Below are 20,682 nucleotides of genomic sequence, written 5' to 3'. Positions count from 1 at the left end.
ACCATCACTAGTAGAAAATGAGGAAATTAGTAACTAGGTGACTAAAATCGTTAGTCACCACAATTATTTCAGGTGAATTACTACTAAATTTAAGAAATTTTATGTGACCGAACTAAAAATTACTAACTTAAATGACTAATTTAGTCTAGGGATAAAATATACGACTAGATAATAGTTGACCAAACTAAAAATCCCTAACTTAAATGCCTAATTTAGTCTAGGACTAAAATATATGACTGAATAATAAGTGATAAAATTAATAATGATTAACCTAAATCACTACTATAGTCCAAGAATAAAAATATCACGAAATAACAAGTACAACAAGTATATCAATTACTCATTTATGTTAGTTATTTTTAATTTTGTCACTCTCGAAATGGAAAATTGTAGTTTGGATATTGAAGTCTTACATTTAACTACATGGGTGTATGAATCCATCTTCATTGTTAAAATTTAGAGACAAATGGGTCTCTGAATACATCTATAGAGTTAAAATTATGAATACCCTTTTGTCTCTAAATTTTAACACTGGAAATGAATTTAGAGACCCCCTTCTTTGAATCCATTTGTAATGTTAAATTTAGAGACAAAGGGGTCTTTGATTCCATCTGCAGTGTTCAAATTTAGAGACCCATTTAAGAGGTTCTCTAAATCCGTCTACAATGTTAAGTACATAAAAATTACTCAAAATGACTAAACTTTTCTAGTCATAACAACATTTGGAATAAAAATGACTTAAAACGCACATACATTATCTTGAATCCCTTCTAACAAAAACTATTATCCATTGCATTGTCAATAAAAGGTGATATGAGATTACTTGTGCTATGAAACGTTTGATTTAAATCATTTACTTATAATAGTTCACGAATCTTAATGAAGATCATATTCATAAATCCTTTGGAGTTAAGATGTTGTGCATTACCTTCATTTTGAGCATATTCTAAAACATTGGCCTGGTTGAAATCTCTTTGAAACATAACATGTGATAAAAAAGAATTGTGAGTAAAGAAACAAAATTGCATAATTTTTTTTTCTTTCTTCTATGATATTGTTTCATATGCCACCACCTTATAACATTTACTTTGAAACATGTGGTGCCATATCTAGTTTTATATGTTTGATGAATAGAGTGTTTAGAGTTTATATAGACTAACTTGTTATTGCCTTCATGGGTGATATGCTTATACATCCCAAGACAAAAGAGGAGCATGAGTGATATTTGAGGATGGCACTATATATGTTGCAAGAGTAATAACTGTATGCCAAGTTTAGCAAGTGCACTTATCAAAGGAAAATACATTGTTTAGTTGACAATGTCTTAGAGGAGGGTATAAAAATGGACCCATGGAAGATTAAATCTATCAAAGGTTGGTCATCACCAAAGAATATTTCAAAGGTGAGATTGTTTAGGGGTTTTCCTAGTTACCATGTGATATTTATTGAAGGTTTCTATAATATATTACATTCAATTATTTCATTGCAATAGAATTGAGTATAGACTGAATGGGCTACAAATTGTGAAGATAATTTTCCATAGCTGAAATATTTATTAACCAATGCACCTATTCTAAAAAATGCAGATCCAAATGAGGATATTTCTGTGTGCATAAATGCATGTAAAGAAGGACTTGGTGGACCCCTTATGCAAGATAGGCATGTCATATGAATCGAAGAAAATCAAAGAACATGAAATAAATTATGCTACCCATGACTTGGAGCTTACAACTATTATCCATGCATTGAAAATGTGAAGACATTATCTTATGGGATGAAATTTTTAGTTGAAAATAGACCATAGCAGTTTTAAATACTCACATAGAAATATTATACGGTTGGAATTCCCTAGTGAATCTGACTTTGACATCAACAACATTGAGGGAAAAGAGAATAAAGAGGTTTATGCACTCAGTAAGGGAGTGGATGTAATGCATGCTATAGATATTAGCGTATACAACATAGACTTAAAAAGAATAATTTTGGAAGATTAGGATCAAAATAAAACTATTTACTTAGTATGAAAAGCATGTGATTGATTACATAGGCAAATGCATGTGATGTTAGAAGGTAAAGGCTAAAAATAGATATCCAACATGATTTATATATCCATTATCCATTCCTAAATGCAAATGGCATATCGTTACCACTAATTTCATCATGAAGCTACCAAGGATAACAAGGTGAGATGATTCCATGATGGTAGTGATGGACAAGATTATGAAAGGTGCATGTATTATTTCAATTAAGTTGATTGATAAGGAATCCAATATTGTGGAAATTTATATGAAAAGGAAACTGTGAAGTTATATTTTGAGTTGGGATAACTTGGAAAACAAACTGATTGTTGGGATATATAGTCTAAAAGATACGGAAGAACATATTGTAAAGATAATTAAAAATATAAAGGATACATAAGATAGGTATAAATTTTTGTAAACAAAGGAAAAATGCATACAAAATTTAGATTGGTTGGCCATGTGTTTCTTAACATGAAGGCTAAAAGGAGCTCACTAAAATTGGGAAGCTACCCAGAATCGGTAGCACAATATTGTGGGACATTTGAAATCCTAGATATGATAAGGTTCGTTATATACATTCTTGCATTACATGCATCCATGAATATTCATAAAAGTGTTTCATGTATCTTTATTGAAAAATTATGTTCCTAATCCTAACCTTGTGATTGATTAGACTATGGTCTAGGTGGAGCACAAAGGGGAATTTTGGGTGGAGCCAATATGCATATTAGACTCAACATTATAAGTGCTCTTGTGCAAATCCATTATCTTGGTAAAGGTCTAGTGGACCTACTACAATCCTGAAGATACCACATGGGAGCATGAAGAGGCTATGTGGGAGGACTACCCATAGATTTTTGCATATTTTGAGGAAATTTTAATGTACATTTGTGGATAAATGATTAAAAACTCCATTTTTTGTATACAAGATTACTAAATTCCATAGCTTGGATATTTCATGTCTGACCAGTGGTTGAGCCCTCAAAGGTAAGTGGGACAACCTAAAGGATTGTGATGGAAAGAAGGGAGTACTCTTCCTTGGATTATGTAGGTTGAGGGGAGTGAGAGTTGGGCATTTGAAATTTCTATAGGAGTTACTAAATTGTAAAATTATAGGGTGCTAAGATGTAAAAAAAAATATGTATCTACATGTAAACCTATATGGTGATGTGCACCAAAGTTAGTGAAAAAATGTAGGGGGAGGAAAATGTTACACTCTAGTATTGATCGCTAGATTAGAAATGTATATTTTTAAATATGATGTATGTGTAAATGCTAATATATATAATATGCAAAATGTAGCCAAATATCACTAGCATGATTGGATTTCGATGATTTCATTATGTAAGGTGACCAATGTACGAAACTCACAATAGTCAGGAGGAGACACCAAATTTTTTTATCCATGTTAAGGGTTGGTGTGGTCTAGGCCTAGTGTGATCTTCAAGTGATTTTGATGGCTTAGATGCCCAAGATTATGATTTCTTAGATAGCATGCTAGTCCAGCAAGTCATGCACACAATATCAAACAAAAAAAACATGTAAACATTTATATTCATAATAATAATATAAAACACATCATTGCTTATAAAATGGACAAGAAGATATTCGTGGAGGACCTATCATTCCATAAAGGAGGGGAATAAAAATGGTTCCAAGGGTAAATCACACATGCCTAAAATCACATGTGATTAGCATAAATTAATTTTCATTACCATATAATCGCCACTTGACTTATTAAAACCAATCATTGAATGCATTTTTTATGTTGGTAGAAGAGCCATATGAATTAGTTATTGAATCATTGGTTAAGTACACTTATGAGGGGAGTGGTTTTCTTGAATGCATGTAAGAGGTGGGTGAGAGAGTCATCTCACCTAGATGTGAGAACATGTGATGAGTAAAATTATATTTCCAATCATCTGAGTCAAAACATGCATAACAAAAGGAATTTGAGTAGAGGAGATAGCTAACATTCAAAAAGCAAGAGGAGAAAAAAAAATAGAGTTTTGGTGCTATAAGAGGAGAAAATACAATTTGTGTTGAAAACCAACCTCTAGAGTTTATATTATGATAAGGACTAGCTTTTCATGTTTGTGACGGGTCGTCATTTAGAATTCACTCAAGAGCTTGTGTAAAGGTTGTTGTAAGTGCTGCACTTGTAGCTAGATTTCCTAAATCCCATAAATAAGAGATTGCTTACCAATCTTTGTCAAATCCCTAGAGGGGATGGATATTGTCTAAGGGACTATGATACATAGCAATAAGTATCATCCTTAGATTGTGAAAAATTATGTGAAAGAGAGCTAGCTAGTAGGAATTATTGTAAGGGTCGCATCAATCTCAATTTACTAGGTATTGGTCTCTTAGTGTTGAATATAGACATCCATAGGAACATGATCACCATTTTGGATTCATAGCCCTAGATTACGGCCAGCCTCTTGTAGAGATAATTAGTCCAAAAATAACTATGATTGGATGGAATATTTTGCATTCGTAGATAGTTATCTAAAACATTTATAAGGATAAAAATTCCAATCAGTTTGTTATTTAATATGTAAATGTTATGCTTGAATGTTATTTTCAATTTATGTTGTGTATGTTTAAATGTTGTTGTGCATGATTAATTCATCTGCATTATTGAATTTTAAAATCATAGACAATCACATGAGCCTATATGTCAGACAATGTACGTTCATTTCTTTCAAAATGGTATTAGAGTTGGATTTATGGTAACATGCCTTAGACTAAGGGTCTAGGTATGTCTCTCATCATCTTATTGGTATGTTGTCAAAAACCAGAAAAGTTCAAGTAGAGGAGTAATTGTGATGAGCTTTAATGATATTTATCTCAAACATCCGCAAACAAATGCAAAAAAATACCCATAGAATAGAGAATGTAAATCATAAATGAATCCTAACAAAAAAAATATTGGTTCTTATTCATTTGGAAATGGATTTTTTATAGTTTTACAAAGAGACCATCAATTGAAGAGTCAATCCTTAAATTTGGCATGCATACAAATTAAAGGCTATAAGAAACAACAAAATATGCAACTAACTAACAAACTAACATTTAAGATCTAGAAATGGATCCTTTATGGGAGGTGAACTACTAGTAATGGTCCTCCTTGGCGATCATGGCCTAATGTGTCACATTATGTCCTCCCAGCTTAAATGGATATTTCCCCACTTTCTTCTCAATTTAGTGATGGAACTATATTGTATGTTAAATTTCTACTAGATAGATTATCACTAAACTCATTTGCCTTACTAAAAATGATATGATGAACAAGGTTACAATAATGTGAAGAGGCATATGAATCAAACCCTACTCAATGTGCATATGCAAAAAACTATGCTATGAAAAAAATGAAAAATATGTTGTTATTGTAAGCTACCAAACACTACTAACATCATAATGTGCCCATCGGAAAATTCTAATATATAAAGTGAAACAAAGATCTTATCCAAGATGTAAAAACTTCTAATATATAAAGTGAAACAAAGATCTTATCTAAGATGTAAAAACTCACTGTGTCAAATATCTCACTCTTACATCTGAAAATATTTAAGCTCTTATAAGCTTTTGATCTCCAAAATAATCAACATGCATGCTTTTGTGACATTTCACAATGAAGAAATTTTTTTATTTTCCAAGCCATTTAAAAACAAACAAATATCCAAGATATTCAATAAATTTAACACAGATTTCTCAAAATTGAGTGCCTTCAAATATATCTGTCCATCCCATAATTTAACACAAATTGCTCAAAATTGAGCTCGTTATTAAACATATTTTACATTGAGGTCATTCCCACTGAAAAAAACAACACAAAAAAACAAAGTAGAACCAGATTGACATAACCACAACTCGGGGCAGAGGAGAAGCGATAATGAATGATGAACACGCTGCAAAGCCAAGAGACATCACACCCCATAACATCAATCATGTCATCTGCCTTTTTAAGCGCCCATGTGACCAGGACGATGTGCACAAATATTGTCAGATACAGGCAGGCTGAATTATTTGCGATTAGAGAATCCAAATGCTTCACAAATTATAGGGCAGCGCTAGGATTACACAAATTGTTGTCAGGCATCTCCTTTTTTCCAGGTGTTTTGGAAATTTGGTTGTGAATAATAATGTATATAAATGAATGTATAAAAATGGAAAGGCCAGAACAATAGTTCAGCATGGCTCCGCACCAAGAGCGATCTCCAATCTTCCCTAGGAATATATGGAAACATATACAAGTCACTGGATCGATCTCTAGGATCTCTAGATCGATTCCTGTTCTTCAAATCGATTGAAATCTGACGCCTTTGCTGCAAATTTGTTCTATGTTTTCATAGGAAATGCAGTAGTGATTCACGTACAATTGGGGTTTCAAGGTTGAATTTGGATACAATGAGGTATCGATGGATGGAGGAGGATCTATTCAATAGCTCGCCCCACAAAACAACGATTTGTTTGGAGCCTATTTTCGTGAATAAATAATGAAAGTAAATATGAGCATAGAGAAGTGGCCGAGGGGATAACCCTACATTATGCTCTGCTCATTTCACTCTTATTTGATTTTATAGACTCGGCCGAAACGTAATTAATTTTGACTATTTCGGCGACAGAGGACATGGTTACAGTCAATTAGCCGTGGAGATTTACAGACATAAATTCTTACAGAGCTCCAAATATCAGTGTCACAGATGAATAATTGGAGGTGCGGCGATCAATTTCCATGACATAAATCTACTATGTTACTGATTCCTTCTACTCCACTGCTCTATTCATGCCACTACTTTGTTCGTGCCCTTGCTCGTGCGTAAAGGAGGAATAACTTCTGTCTGGTAAGTTCATAAACTTCGAAGCATTTTCTTTTTGCATTTACTAATTTGATTCCCCTACAGTAGCACAACTTTGGTTGTAATTAGTTTTCATATTGCATCCATTGCTTCTCTCACCAAGAGACCTTATTCACAGTTATAAACAAGAAAGTATGGTTTCATTCAATTGCAGCTAATACCATCATATTTGCTACAATGTACTGTATTACACATGGGAGAACAAAAAACGAAATTCTAATTATAAAATTTTGTAACGCATCGTATGAACTATGTAAAGGATCTAACATGCCTACATCTCTACTTTTTGGCTTGTTCTACAAGCCTCTAGTAGAATTTTGGACACTTTCACTGCAGTCTCCCAAAAAAAAAACAATGCTGAAATATTTCAATACTTTGGTGGAGAATTTGAAACTAGCTAATTTTCATTGTTCTCTCCACAGCTCCACATCAACCATGAAAATAACATCCCGAAAAATGTCTTTGAAAAGGTGATGGTTCCACTTTCCTTGTCAAATTTTCAAAAGTTACAAAGAAAATATAAGAATATGACATTCTAAAGAAACATGTACAGTAGAAAGCTAACTTTGATGTAGTTTGCAAAATTAGATCTGAGGATGTGCTCTACGTTTGCAGGATCAGTGGTATAAACATGGTTGAAGGTAGGAAAAGCTATTATGTATGTTTTATGGCGTCTGTGATGATGAAGAATAAAGTCAGGAAGGCGTTTAAAATTGATGATCATGCCAACCATCGTTGCAACTACAGGGGGGTATAATCGATCCCTGTGCTTGATTTTTATTTTGAATAAAATGATCACCATCAGGCCCATTGTTAGAGTTGCTGATGCATACCTCATGCTCCATGTCATTATTTTATTGAACGATTGATATGAAATGAAATTTATATATTGGTTCCAATTAAATATCCAAAGGCATCAAACTCTTGTTGTAGTGGAGTACCCACATGACCTTGCAGAGAAAAGTGTCGATGGCCAGGCCCTTCACACTGAAATACAATACAAATTCACACCATGTTGGATGATACTTGTACCGTTTGAGTCGACTAAGGTGGCATTCATGGTCTTCTGCACTGGTTAATACCATTTGATTCATCTACGGTGGCCTTCATGGTCTTTTGCACTAGTTAATATGAAATTTTCCTCGACAGTAAAAAAAATAAAAATGGATTTTAGATTAATAGGAATGGAACTTTACAAAGCTCTTCTCCTGCCTTCTAACACCCATGCATTTCTTTCCCTGTTGGATATCCAAACTATTCTTTTTCATTAAAGGAAAAAATCCTTATATTTGATATTTTTGAGAATGAAAACAGGACATACATTAATCAATATTGTATGGACTCAAGCCTCTCTTGTTCTCTGCATTGTCTACCCCAGCCAGAAGACTATATCCACAATTTTAAGTCTTCTTGTACTGCCTTATATACAACTATTCCATAAAAAACATCAACTAGACATCTTGGTTATCTTGTGAATTTAAAACTCACAGTTTCTACAATGGATCTAAAGAACCTCTACAAAAACCATCATATCGTACCGAAAGACCACTTAGATATTAATTTCTTTTTGTAGTTGAAACGAGGGTGCCTCCTCTGAATTCAAGTTACGTTAAGCAACCCTCATGCAAGAGAGAAGCTTCTTTAGATAGCTTATCCGCATGTGTATTAAATTCAAAGTATACATGTGAAAATGAAATAATTTCAAAAGAGGCTTATATCTCTTGGACAATATTCATAATTGGGAGCAGACTGAAATTACCAATGTTGCATCTCTATGCACCTGAATATTTTCCAGTCCTCTTTCCTCTGCAATTTTCAACAAAACCCAAGGGTTACATAATTCAGGTCTATTGTTACCCAATGTTAGCCAAAGTTGTGGTTTAGAAGATATGTTAAAGGATAGACATCATTTTAGAGGATTTTAGTAAACCTGCATTTTCATAGCTGAGTCAATCGTATATACCCATGAAATTATGCCTTACAGTATACTATGAAATTATGAGGTTCTGTTACAGTAGAATTTCCCTTGAAGTTACGTAAAACATTGAAATGGTTTCCAAAACACCTAAGGATATGGTTATGTGGGTCAGAAATCCAAATGAAACAGTTACGTGTAAAACGGGAAACCATATTTTTATATGTTCAATTTTGTTCCTTTCTTGCAAATTTAAATGTTTCATTTAGAAAGATTCTGCTATTTCTATTTAGTTTTGTTGTTCTAAGTGGGCACCACGAGGTTTGGGTTCCTTAAACCTGGAATTAATAAAACAAGATTACGAAGAAATGCAGAGAACAACGTTATGTTGGTAGTTGACACATTTCCGTTTTGGGAACACCTCGGAAAATTGTTAGGGGCATTTCTCGGGTGTTTTGTACCTGAAAACGGCTTCGCTACATAAATAGGTGGTTAGGTTGTAGGAGTTTTCAGTAAAATTACAAGAATCTGGTAGGTAATAATATTCGTATTATGGTGAAGAACTATATTGATAGAATTAAGTTATAGAGAATCTATATGATTCTGCATTTCCTAGGTCTGAGTCTACTATTGAGTTTGGTAAGAAAAATAATGTTCAACAAATCACACTTACAACGCACAGTTGTAGCTGGCCTTCAGATATAGAAATATGGCCAAAGTAAAAATATGGTCGTATTTAGCCCCATATATGAATAACACTGTCAATATGTCATGGATATTATTTTTGTTATATATTGACTCTACTGTATTTGGTTGTATTTTGGCTGTATTGTATCTTATCCCGCTGTATTTTCTTTTTCCAAAAATGAATTTTGGACTAGACTCTTATTTTGGTCATATTTATTTTTTTCTCAAATATGGATATTTATGGTATTTATACATGTATGCGCCAAATACAGCAAATGAGCATTTTCAGTTAGAGAAATATGATTCTCTTACCATTCATATTCTCAAAGACATAAAAAATTGAAAATGCAAAAAATAATCTTCGGTAGATGTAGATATATAAAATTTTTATAGCCCTTGTGTGCATTTGAGATAACCTTAGATTTATCTTGGCCATAATCATGGATCCTACTTCAAGAGTAGCTTTGCCTCCCACCTCTAGGCCCTGAAGTGGCTATGTTTTGAAGTTTGGTGTCTGCATTAGGGAAATCTGCAAAGTCTGAGCCAATTTGTTTTGTGAAGAAGCTGGAGAACATTCTTGAAGTCTCCATCCCTACTTCATCCTAAAGGAATACATGTCTTTGGCCCTGAGAAATCGAGGTTTGATAGGTAAAATCACTAATATTTTCCCATCTCCAAGATCCATGGCTACTAGATCCAAAGGAATGGGCAGGTTTTGATTAAAGGCAAGCTGACCCACTACTTTCATGGTCAAAGTATTTATGACTTTATTTTTTAAAATAAAGAAGATGGAGATTCGATATCCAAAAGTGGTCCATATTCAGGGATTGGCATGTTTTGATTAAAGGCAGTCTAACCCACTTCAGCTTAAGGTAGTGCATAGAGTCAAAACAACCCCTGCTCCACATATACCAGGGTTTCCTTAACTTGCTTTGTCAAAGAAGCCTCAAGGCCTTTCATGGTCATTACATGGAATTAATAATATTCTAGGAGAAATCCATTTGAGAAGTACATTCATTATCAACTCAAGCTTTTCTAACCTTGTGTGCTACCTTTGAAGATGTGATATCCAAATACTGAAATATCGTCTAATTTTGGGTTCCCAAAATCCCATAAGAAAACAAGCAGGAGAGAGCCTTTTATGCTGCTATTGTCTTATCATATAACCAATTAAAAAGTCAATCAACCAAAGTCATCTTTTCCCATTTATATTTTCCCATCTTGGCTTGAGTAACCTCATTCTAGACCTCTCTAGAAAAAGGATAAGTCAGATAACTGATCCACATTTTTCTCACTACTCTTGTAAAACATACATCTTCCTGTCTCTACTCAGTTCTTCTCATGTTCATTATCCAAGGTGAATAATTTATTGGCTAGGGCTAACCACAAGATAATGATGCAGATTAGATCTAGTGAAGAAATCTTGGAGGAGAAGAGTTTCAAAGAAAGAGCCAAAAGAATAAAAGTCCTATTCATCCCAACCACACTCGAACAAGTGCAAAAATTATATAAGGGCAGGACTTTCCATAAAATATATGAAATACCTAATCTATTGGAAGGAAGATGAAGAGATAATGAAGGGAGGAATGCATCGGAAATAGGTTTGGCAGTAAAAAATCTCAAAGAGGACATTGACATGTATGAACCAGGGTCTACTAGAGAAAGTGGGAGAGGTGGGGGAAAGGGGAGGTATTCTCTTGACCATGAGTCACTAGGTGAGAATGATATGATTCAATCTTATTCTCACTGAGATATGAAAGGAGGCTACTTGTGCTTGGTGATCATTGAGCTTATTGTCGATTATTTGGTTGACTGCATAGGTTCTTGTTAAATTTATATCACTCTTGAGCATTAAAGTTACGAGGCATTAATGTTTAAGTCACATTATATGGTGAATATGTAACCAATGCAATACAATATCAATATTCATGTTATAGGTTAAGTGATTAAACTACCTAACAAGTAGGGGTGCTATAAATAAGTTATATATGATGAATGATGTGTGTGTTGGAGATGTAAGGATGAAAATTTATCATCAAATATTTTATATTATATATCCATCATTGTCTTCTATATATGTGTGTCTTGACCATATGGCCATGATTTTGGTTGAAAATTATTCCCTTGAGATTTTTTTTTTCGTTTGGATCACTATTTTTTCTAATGATCGTGAGATTTTCTTTGACCTCTAGGAAACCCCTCTCAGTTCAAGTACTACTTGTGTCTCTAAACTTCCATGATGGATAGTGTACTCATATGTTTGTTGTCATTAATGATTTTCCTCAGTAAATAGATGCATTTCTGTAATAAATATCCAAATTACAAATGTTTTTTCATGTTTAGATATATACATGATGGATTTGGCTAAACTGATAAAGAATTTTAGCATATCAATGAAAGATATTTAGACTGATGATTGACCTTATAGTGGAGAAGAACTTGTTTTAGTAGTTAGAAGTCGCATGTGTTTATGAGATTGAAATCAAGTTCAATCCCTTTGTCTAATGAAAGTGTTTAAGTCACGGGATTAATCATCTCGTATTTTTTATGCCATTGTTGACCTATATGCAGGAAACAAACCATATGATTTTCTAAATACTTAACATTCAGTTTCCTCTGTGGATATTTTATAGTGGTTATTCATTGGTGGTGATAATTGTACCTTCATAAATTTCCCTGCCTTTGGCCTAAAAGCTTGGAAACAAAGGTAAATTTGCTAATTACAAAGTTGATCAAAATGTTTTCCGAATTGGGCTTTATGGAATATGTGATATATGTTACCCATTGCAACTTTTAATTCGATTTGAGCACAACATACATGGGAGCAGGTATGATCTACCCAAATATTATCAATATATCACTACTTATTGGAGCATTGGCGTCGTGGGGTCTCATGTGGTCTTAAAAAATTATATGTAGCACATGATTCAGTGTAGAAAAATGTGGCTTCTTTCGTTCCCGGTACAAATATAATCACCATATCTGTGGGAAATGATATTTTTTCTAGAAGAAAAAAAAGTACTAATATCCTCCGCAACCTTTGATATAAGGTTTTCTTTCCGATCATAACTTTGAAAATGTACTATCATGCCCTAAAATCAAAAAGAAAAATTTGAAAAAAGGGACACCAGGTATAATTATCAAAATTTTTAAAAAAGATACATCATGTATAATTATCACCTGTCCTGAAACCTCGAAAATTACATATGGAACTCAGATTTAAAGATCCACCTCAGGCATTCTGCTGAAGGTGATGACAATATGAGTTACCAAGTTGTCAAGGAATTGAACTGGTCCCACTTGGCCCATTACGCTTGAAAATAGAAGAGTTGTGTTCTGTTGTGTTCTGGAATACTCTATATAGTGCCTTGATTATAGTCTATCATCAATAGATCAGTAAGATTTTATTAGTTTATGAAATTTGATCCATAAATCAGTAAAAAAATGCATTGGATAACACTTAATGCAATGGTCAGTGAATACATCAACTCCAAAATCATGGGGAAATAAGCCGTTGAGAAACAAGTTGAATCAAGGCTAGTACGATGCTTTCTTCCTCTATAATTCAGCTCTCGCCAGAAGGCAACGCTCGAGGAAGACATTCTCCTACTGGTGCTTCTGTAATTGAACATGGACCATCCAAAAGGCAAATTCATTCCCCTATCTTACTTCTTAGGGACTGTCCATCATGTTTTCAAGCTTATGCTAAATGCGAATCAGAAACATGAATGAAGCGAATGATAGAAGCAAAAAAATTTGAGCAGCGTATTCATGATGCAGTGTGGTGTCATATGGCATCCTGGTGACGATCTCATATTTGCTATAATGAGTGCTTGGATTTGAAGGTTTGATGCTTTCTGGTAGAATGATCTATCATTGGCTGTTGATTTTACAGAAAGTCAAGTGTTTTGATGTTAGATATATTTCCTAAACATCAAAACAAATATTATTGTAACATCATCTCCTCTTGAATGTAAAGTAATGAAATTTAGGACTGTTGAGAAAACAAAATATGATGAGTTATCTACCAATTTTCTTCAATTTAATGATTTATATTTTTTCTAGTCCTAGCCTTCACATTGAACTAGCAAAGGGTGTCCGACATGAAATGGATTTATAGCTCAGCATTGATGGTACATTATAGAAATGACATGGGAGGTGAGTGCCATCCTTATCTTGATTGTAGATTCTCGAAATGTTCCAAAATCTAATGAACAAGAGTGAGGTCAAATAATTGACTTCATTCCTTTCCATTAGATTCCATAATATTCCTAGAATCTGGAATCCAGTTAAGTTTAGTTGTAGAAGATGAGTTATGTTGTTACTTAGTAGACTTTAGAAATTTTTTTAACATGCTCCCTAGAGATATGGCATCAACTTTCCAAGATAGGCTTCCCAGCCCATAGGGAAAGCAGGAGTTCATGATTTGCATGATAAGGATGGGGCCAAAATTTGAACCAAGGAGGGTGTGTTGGATTATTTTAGTAGTGTTGTAGGAGTGAAACAAGGGTGCCTATTCCTCCCAACATTGTTCTAACTATACATCAACCAGCTAGAGAAATGGATTAACAAGAAAGCGGGGAATGGCTGAACATCGCAGTAATATTAAAAATATTATTGTGTGCAAATGATGCTATGTTACCAGTAAGAATGCTTTGAAGCTTAATAGAGGACCTCATAGAACTAGAAGCTTTATGCTTGGGAAGTCGATATAGATAAACCAACATTGTTAAATTCATACCCGCTTGCATTGGAAGCGATAATGTTGTTGATTCTTTATAGGCAAAGAGTGGATAATATGCGTAGCAAGCATCTCACATGTAAGATCATCAAGGAATTCCATCATAGAATGAAAATCAAATGGGAGATACATGCAAAAAATGGATCAAAACCTGGTTCATAAAAGAGAGAATGCCCAATTCACAAAAGGGAGATGAAAAACTACATAAAATGGTTCCATAGGACAGTTAAATTGTAGAAAAAGTAACAATAGCATAGAAACTAGTTCAACCCCCCAACATGCTAGATTGGGATACAAAGATATCTAAATTAAATATACCATTGAGAGGAAAACATACATTAGCTCAATTGAGGAAAAGCTCACAGGTTACAGTTACAGTCTAGGACAAGTAGATAGAGGGAATCCAAAGAGGAATGGGACAACAAAATTGTCAAGATTGTGACTCTTTCTTCCTTCAGCTTCTTACTGGGAAACTTCACGACTTGTTTCCTCAGGTGGGGGAAGTAGAGATTAAACGACATTTTTTCTCCAATTGAAGGCATATAACCACATTAAAAAAACGCTTGATATTGGAAATAATCAGTGGGAAAAAGGTATCTCATGAAAAAAGAATGGATGATATTGCAGGAAGGGCATCACACAGGGGCTTCACTGAGGGAGCAATAGCATACCACATGGGTTCATATTAGGGGATATATATTGAGGAAAAAATGACATAATATATTGAGCATATATTAGGGGGTAAAGGGTTTTTATACTGGTAGGTATAAAAAATGGAGCTCAAAGTTAATGAAAAAATATAAAGGGGTATAAAAAATGTTAACAAAAAAAATCATACCTAAAATATCTAGTGAAAGTAAGGCTTTTTTAAATTGAGAAGGTGTATTGGGTTCATACTGGTAGGGGGTTAAATAATGTGATTTTAGGAGGTATTTTCCAATATGTATTCAAATTAGGGGTATTATTTAGCATGCCATGAGTGCACGTGATATGTCTTAGGTTAATTGAGTGAAGCCCCCATGCGGCATCAAGTTTGATGCATGTCATAAACAAATTGGTATAGGAGCACCCAAATAGAGTTACTAACATACCCCAAGGGGGTTGCCCAAATAAGTAGTTAAATGTTTTTATTCAAAAAGACTTAAAAAGGGTACCTACATGTAATATTTCATACTTCTATAAAGGTTTGGCCTGGAAAGGAAATAACTTTCTGTCCCATATACCAAGCATTGTCATGGATGTTAATAAAACTTTGATTTGTCATGTTATTCAATGGTCTAGTAAGGGTGCCCTATATGAAAAGGGCATATAGAAATGCACTCAGTAATGAAAGGGCATGGATCTCAATGGTCATGGTACCATATGGGTGTTTAGTGTGAAATTGGCACAAAATTAGATTATGTTATAATGGTGCATGACATTAAGGATGACATATAACTAACCTGGTAATGTTAGATTAAGGGTGCTCAAAATTAAAAGGGCATGATTGTATGGTAGCAATGCATGACATGAAAGAGGAATGTGGCTCAGTGGTAAGGAACTTGGACAAGCTACCTAGTATGAAAAGGGCATGTAGCTTAGTAGTGTGTTGAGAGTGTGTAGCTTGAAATGGTCATGTGGCAACTGAATTGTACAATGAGGGTGTCCAACATGAAAATGGCATGTATTTAGCTCAATAATACATAAGGGTGCCCACTTCCCAGTATAAAAGGGCATGTTCCTAGCCTAAAAGTACATAAGGGTACCTAGGATGAAAAGGGAGTGTAGCTAGCTAAGCCATATGGGGAGGGAAACAAGTATAAAAGGGGAATGTAACTCTTGATCACTCTTAGTAAGGATTCCCAACATGAAAAGGTCATGTAATGCTTGGTAGTGGTACATTAAGAATTATCAACAGTAAAAGGTAGCTTGATAATTTGGTACTAATAAGGTAGGGGTCTTGGTCATAAAAAAAAAGTGCATGTATGTCAGTGGGATTAGCAAGGAAAGAGCACTGAGCAAAGAAAAAGAGCACGTTGGTCAGAGTGGAGAACGTGTAACAAAGTGGAAGAGCCACCAACAATTTGGGGGCAAGTCTAGTCTGTCCAATTTTTCAACTTCTTCATCTGTCTGAAGTTAATTAATTTGAACAAATAATTTTATAGTTGGGCTTTATAGAAAGTTTATATGTGTAGTTTTTAACCACTGCAGAAATATAAACCAGTGATATTAAGAGTTGCTGGATGAAAATAATATATACAGTACTTGATTGTAGCTAGGAACACTCATGAAACATGCAAATAGAAAATGAACTCCCCATGGATAAATTTACCTACCACAGATCTCTGAAGAACTTCAAAATTCTTAGAAGCATTAAGGAAAAACAATAAAGAGTAAGAATTTTTCCATTTCAAAAGATTTATGGTCAGAAAAATTTAATGTATAAACTTATGAACATATCATAGTACAAGAAACTTGACCAAGAGACCTTGTTTTTCATTATGTTCTAGTTTCCTTTCCTATCTTGACACTATTATTTATATTGTTAAACATTTTATATACATAACAGGGTTGACATGTCTTTATCTCATGAAACCCTCTAGTCCCATTTCGCATTCATTTTCCCATTTCTGGTAACATAATTTACAAATAAATTGAAATGACATGTGAATAAGAACCCCAAATTAATGACAACTTAGCATATAAATTGTCAAAATATCGTGCAAATATTGCACTAGGAATCCCAATAGAAACATCATTAACTATCTCCACAGTAATGAAATGTTGATTATCATATCATATGTTATTATTACCAAAAATATTTCAAAATGCAAGGCCAAAAGTAATGCAATAGTTGAGAATGGAAAAACATATAAAAACCCCACCAAAAGCATTTATGGTGGTGGCAGTGTCTTCAAGATCAACCTTGACATGGGGAAGGGTCTTCAAATGATGAATTACTCCTGGAGGATCTCTAAGCATTTTGTTGTCTTTCATCCATAGGAACATAGCCATAAATTGGAAAATATCCAAAATTATACACCAAACCATGAACATCACACCCTATAATGCCTGCATAATTCTTGTTACATTTCATATGGGTAGGTTGCTTCCACTGTATCGATTAATATGTGGTATAGAGGGCATGGATTCAGGCTGAAATTTTTTTCTAGTAAAATCCAATAATAGGGACATGAGAGATATGCAATCTCCTATGCAGTAATGTATTTTAAGAATGACATTGGCCTCAACTTCTATTGATTTGTAATTCAAAACATGGATTTTCCATAAAGGCAAGGAAAGGTCTAGAGGTGGGGTTGTAGCCAACGAGGTTGTATACTTCTCAACAAAATCAAAATCCTGGGTATAGGAAACACTGAGCTCTGGCATTGTAACATGATTATCTATATCAAAAAATTTCCAGAGCTATTGTTGATGCTCTCTTTTGTTGCTCTTTTGCATCCACAGATAAATGATAATCTCAACTCATCATTCCAAATGAAACTTTATTTTAAATTTGTTAAAAAATCTATAACATTTCTAGTTTAATTTTCTAGGATTTGACGAAGATGAAAGAGCCAAGGATATAGCACACAAAGATGATAAAAAAGCTCTAGTCCATCAAGAATATTGCAACAGAAACTTGTATCATCTCTGAGCATATTCTAGCAAAGGACGAGGTCAAGAGATTGCTTGACTTTTAAGAAAAATTGATGGACTTATCCCAGATGGAAAATCAAACTTCAGAAGAATGGGTTATATTCAAAAAACTATTCTTCAATTGAAATGATTGTCACATTTGTATCTCTAATATTGTATACTTTACTTCCCTCCACTACTTCTTTCTAGAACCAACTTTGAATCAACAGAAAGGAGGAATATCTTTTTGTTATCAAGAGAAATAATTTGACATCATAGTACATGCAAGGCTAATAGAATGGGAGCATGAGAAGCTCAATAAATATGGTCAATATTTTTTTGAAATCTATCAAAAGAATCTCTATCTTTATACTCCAAAGACATGTAACTGAATGCTCAAACCTGGAAACCTTCTCCTACAAGAGACCATTATAAGTATCACTCTTAAGTTCAACATGTTCTCACTTATGTTCTAGTCTGAGGTCCATGTTTGTTTTCACTTCCACAATTTTCTTCTTTGTATGATTGCATTGATCATGTCAAGGTTACAAAGAAGCTCTGTCGAAAGGGTGCTAGAACCAAGGTTTTGTCTACAGAAAGATACATTCTTAGCGATGATTATTCTAAGAACTATTTAAAGTTCTTTGTAAGATGGACAAGAAATCTCATGTTCTCAATTGTTTTCCTTTTGAATTTTCCAAAATGACATGGGACGTTGTTGGGGATGACCTACTAATAATGGTAGGGAGATATTCCATTATGGTAGGATGGGTGACCTTTAGAATCAAGCCTTGATCAAGTTGATCCCTAGGGATTCGGTAAAGGATTCCATTAGCAGCAAGAGGCTTATCATTATGTTGAATGTGTCTTACAGGATTCTAGCAAAGACCCTTGTCTTTTAAGGGCCCAAAAGGTAGCTACATGTATTGTCTAGTTTGAGAAGATCAACTTCATTCAGGATAGATTCAATTTGGTTATTATCATCATAGTGTGGGAATCTATGGAGTTGTCTAGAGAAACTGGCCAGGAAATGTTGTTGTTGAAGATTGATTATGAAAAAACTTACAAGAGGGTAGATTGGAAATTTATCCTCCATAAGCTAACATGTTTTTTGGAAACAAGTTTGTTTAAATGGTCAAATCTCTTTTCGATAATGCATCAAACATTGTTTTTGTGACTCGGAAACCATTGAACAAAATTGTATTACATAGGTTAACTAGACAAGGTTGCGCCTTAGCTCCCTATTTAAACATGATTCCAACTCTCACTTTGGACTTTCTCTTGGATGCCATTAAAGCTCAGCATAGGGTTCATGGATTCTCATTTGGGATAGCACTGAAGTGATCAGTAGTCACTTTTAAAATGATTCCCTTCTCTACTACAACTTGATCTGGAGTCGGTCAACAATTCCTTTGAGTTTTTGTATATCATTTTCAAAGCATCTATAATCATGGTGAGTGAGGCCAATTCAAAATCCTAGTTTATTGTTTGTAATTCTTTTACCTGCTTAATCAACCACTCTTAGAAAATAGTTTACATATTGTGCAGTACCTGGGGATCCCCTTGGTAGTTAATATCATATTTGGCAGTAGAGTAAGTCAGGAAATTATCAAGGAACGGTGAGGTTATCAGGATTATTATTAGAAGAATAGAATAGAATATTTAAAATTACTTCATTAAGAGACTGATTCTTACAAAAAAAAATTGTACAAGAATTTTATGCACTGCCTCTGCCATTTATTACCTCAACGTTGTCCTTACCTGCTATATTTATATTTTTGATACTCATGTTTCAAAGCTCTAAGCATTCTCAATATGTTTACTTTTTCAGAGAGTAAACCATCTATGTAATTGTAAACTACTAAATATTAATGGTTTACAGAGTTTGGCCTCATGTGTATTTCCATCTGAATTAATATTTTTGGATTGTTAAAAGTCACTGATGTACAATGATTACCAAAATTTCTTTTGATCCAGAGTGCAACTCATGTACTTATTTCTACAGCGTCAATAACACCAACCACCCCTGCACCTACTTCTACAACACTATTAACACCAACCACCCCTACACCTATTTCTACAACACTATTAACACCAACCACTCCTGCACTAGTTACAAGAATAGATATGTCTTGGTGTGTTGCTAAACAAAATGTAGATCTCAAATTACTCCAAGACAATATAGATTATGCATGTGGACAAGGAGTATACTGTAGTTCCATTCAAGCAGGTGGTCCATGCTTTACTCCAAATACTGTTGTGTGACATGTTACACATGCAATGAATTCTTATTACCAGCTAATTGGTCACCACAACTATGATTGTCATTTTTCTCAAACAAAGGTTCTTACACAAGAGGATACAATCATCTATTCATATTTTGTCTTTACTTGTCACTTTAAATAATATATTTGAACCTTTGTTACTTAATCTTGCACCATAACTAGTGTCAAAGTGAAAAGAATCTCCTTTTAAAATGGAACAGATAAGTTGCTATAATTCTAGGGTTCCTTGTTCTAGTTCCTCTCAAGGCACTGACCATCCAAACACCAAAGAATGAAATTGCTAAGAAAGATATAGATATGCTTCATGTTTGCATGACCACTTACTAACACTTTCTTATCACAACCCAATTTTTTTCCTACTTTAGGGCCTAGTAGCATACCTTTTGGATATCATTTATTTGTTTGTGATTACCTAGTTTAGTGTCTATTATTAGGCCTTCTAGGATTTTATTTCACTGACTGCATTTGCATTCCATCCTTGGATATCAATCTTGACATCACCCATTACTAAAAACTATCAAAAAGTCATATTAGTCTGTCAAATCCAATATAA

The sequence above is a fragment of the Pinus tabuliformis genome, chromosome 7 (genome assembly GCF_031772625.1).
Source record: "Pinus tabuliformis cultivar Carrire ecotype Pingquan chromosome 7, CPIR1, whole genome shotgun sequence".
Classification (NCBI taxonomy): domain Eukaryota; kingdom Viridiplantae; phylum Streptophyta; class Pinopsida; order Pinales; family Pinaceae; genus Pinus; species Pinus tabuliformis.
The sequence above is the reverse complement of the archived record's forward strand: the minus strand, read 5'-3'. Positions refer to the sequence as shown.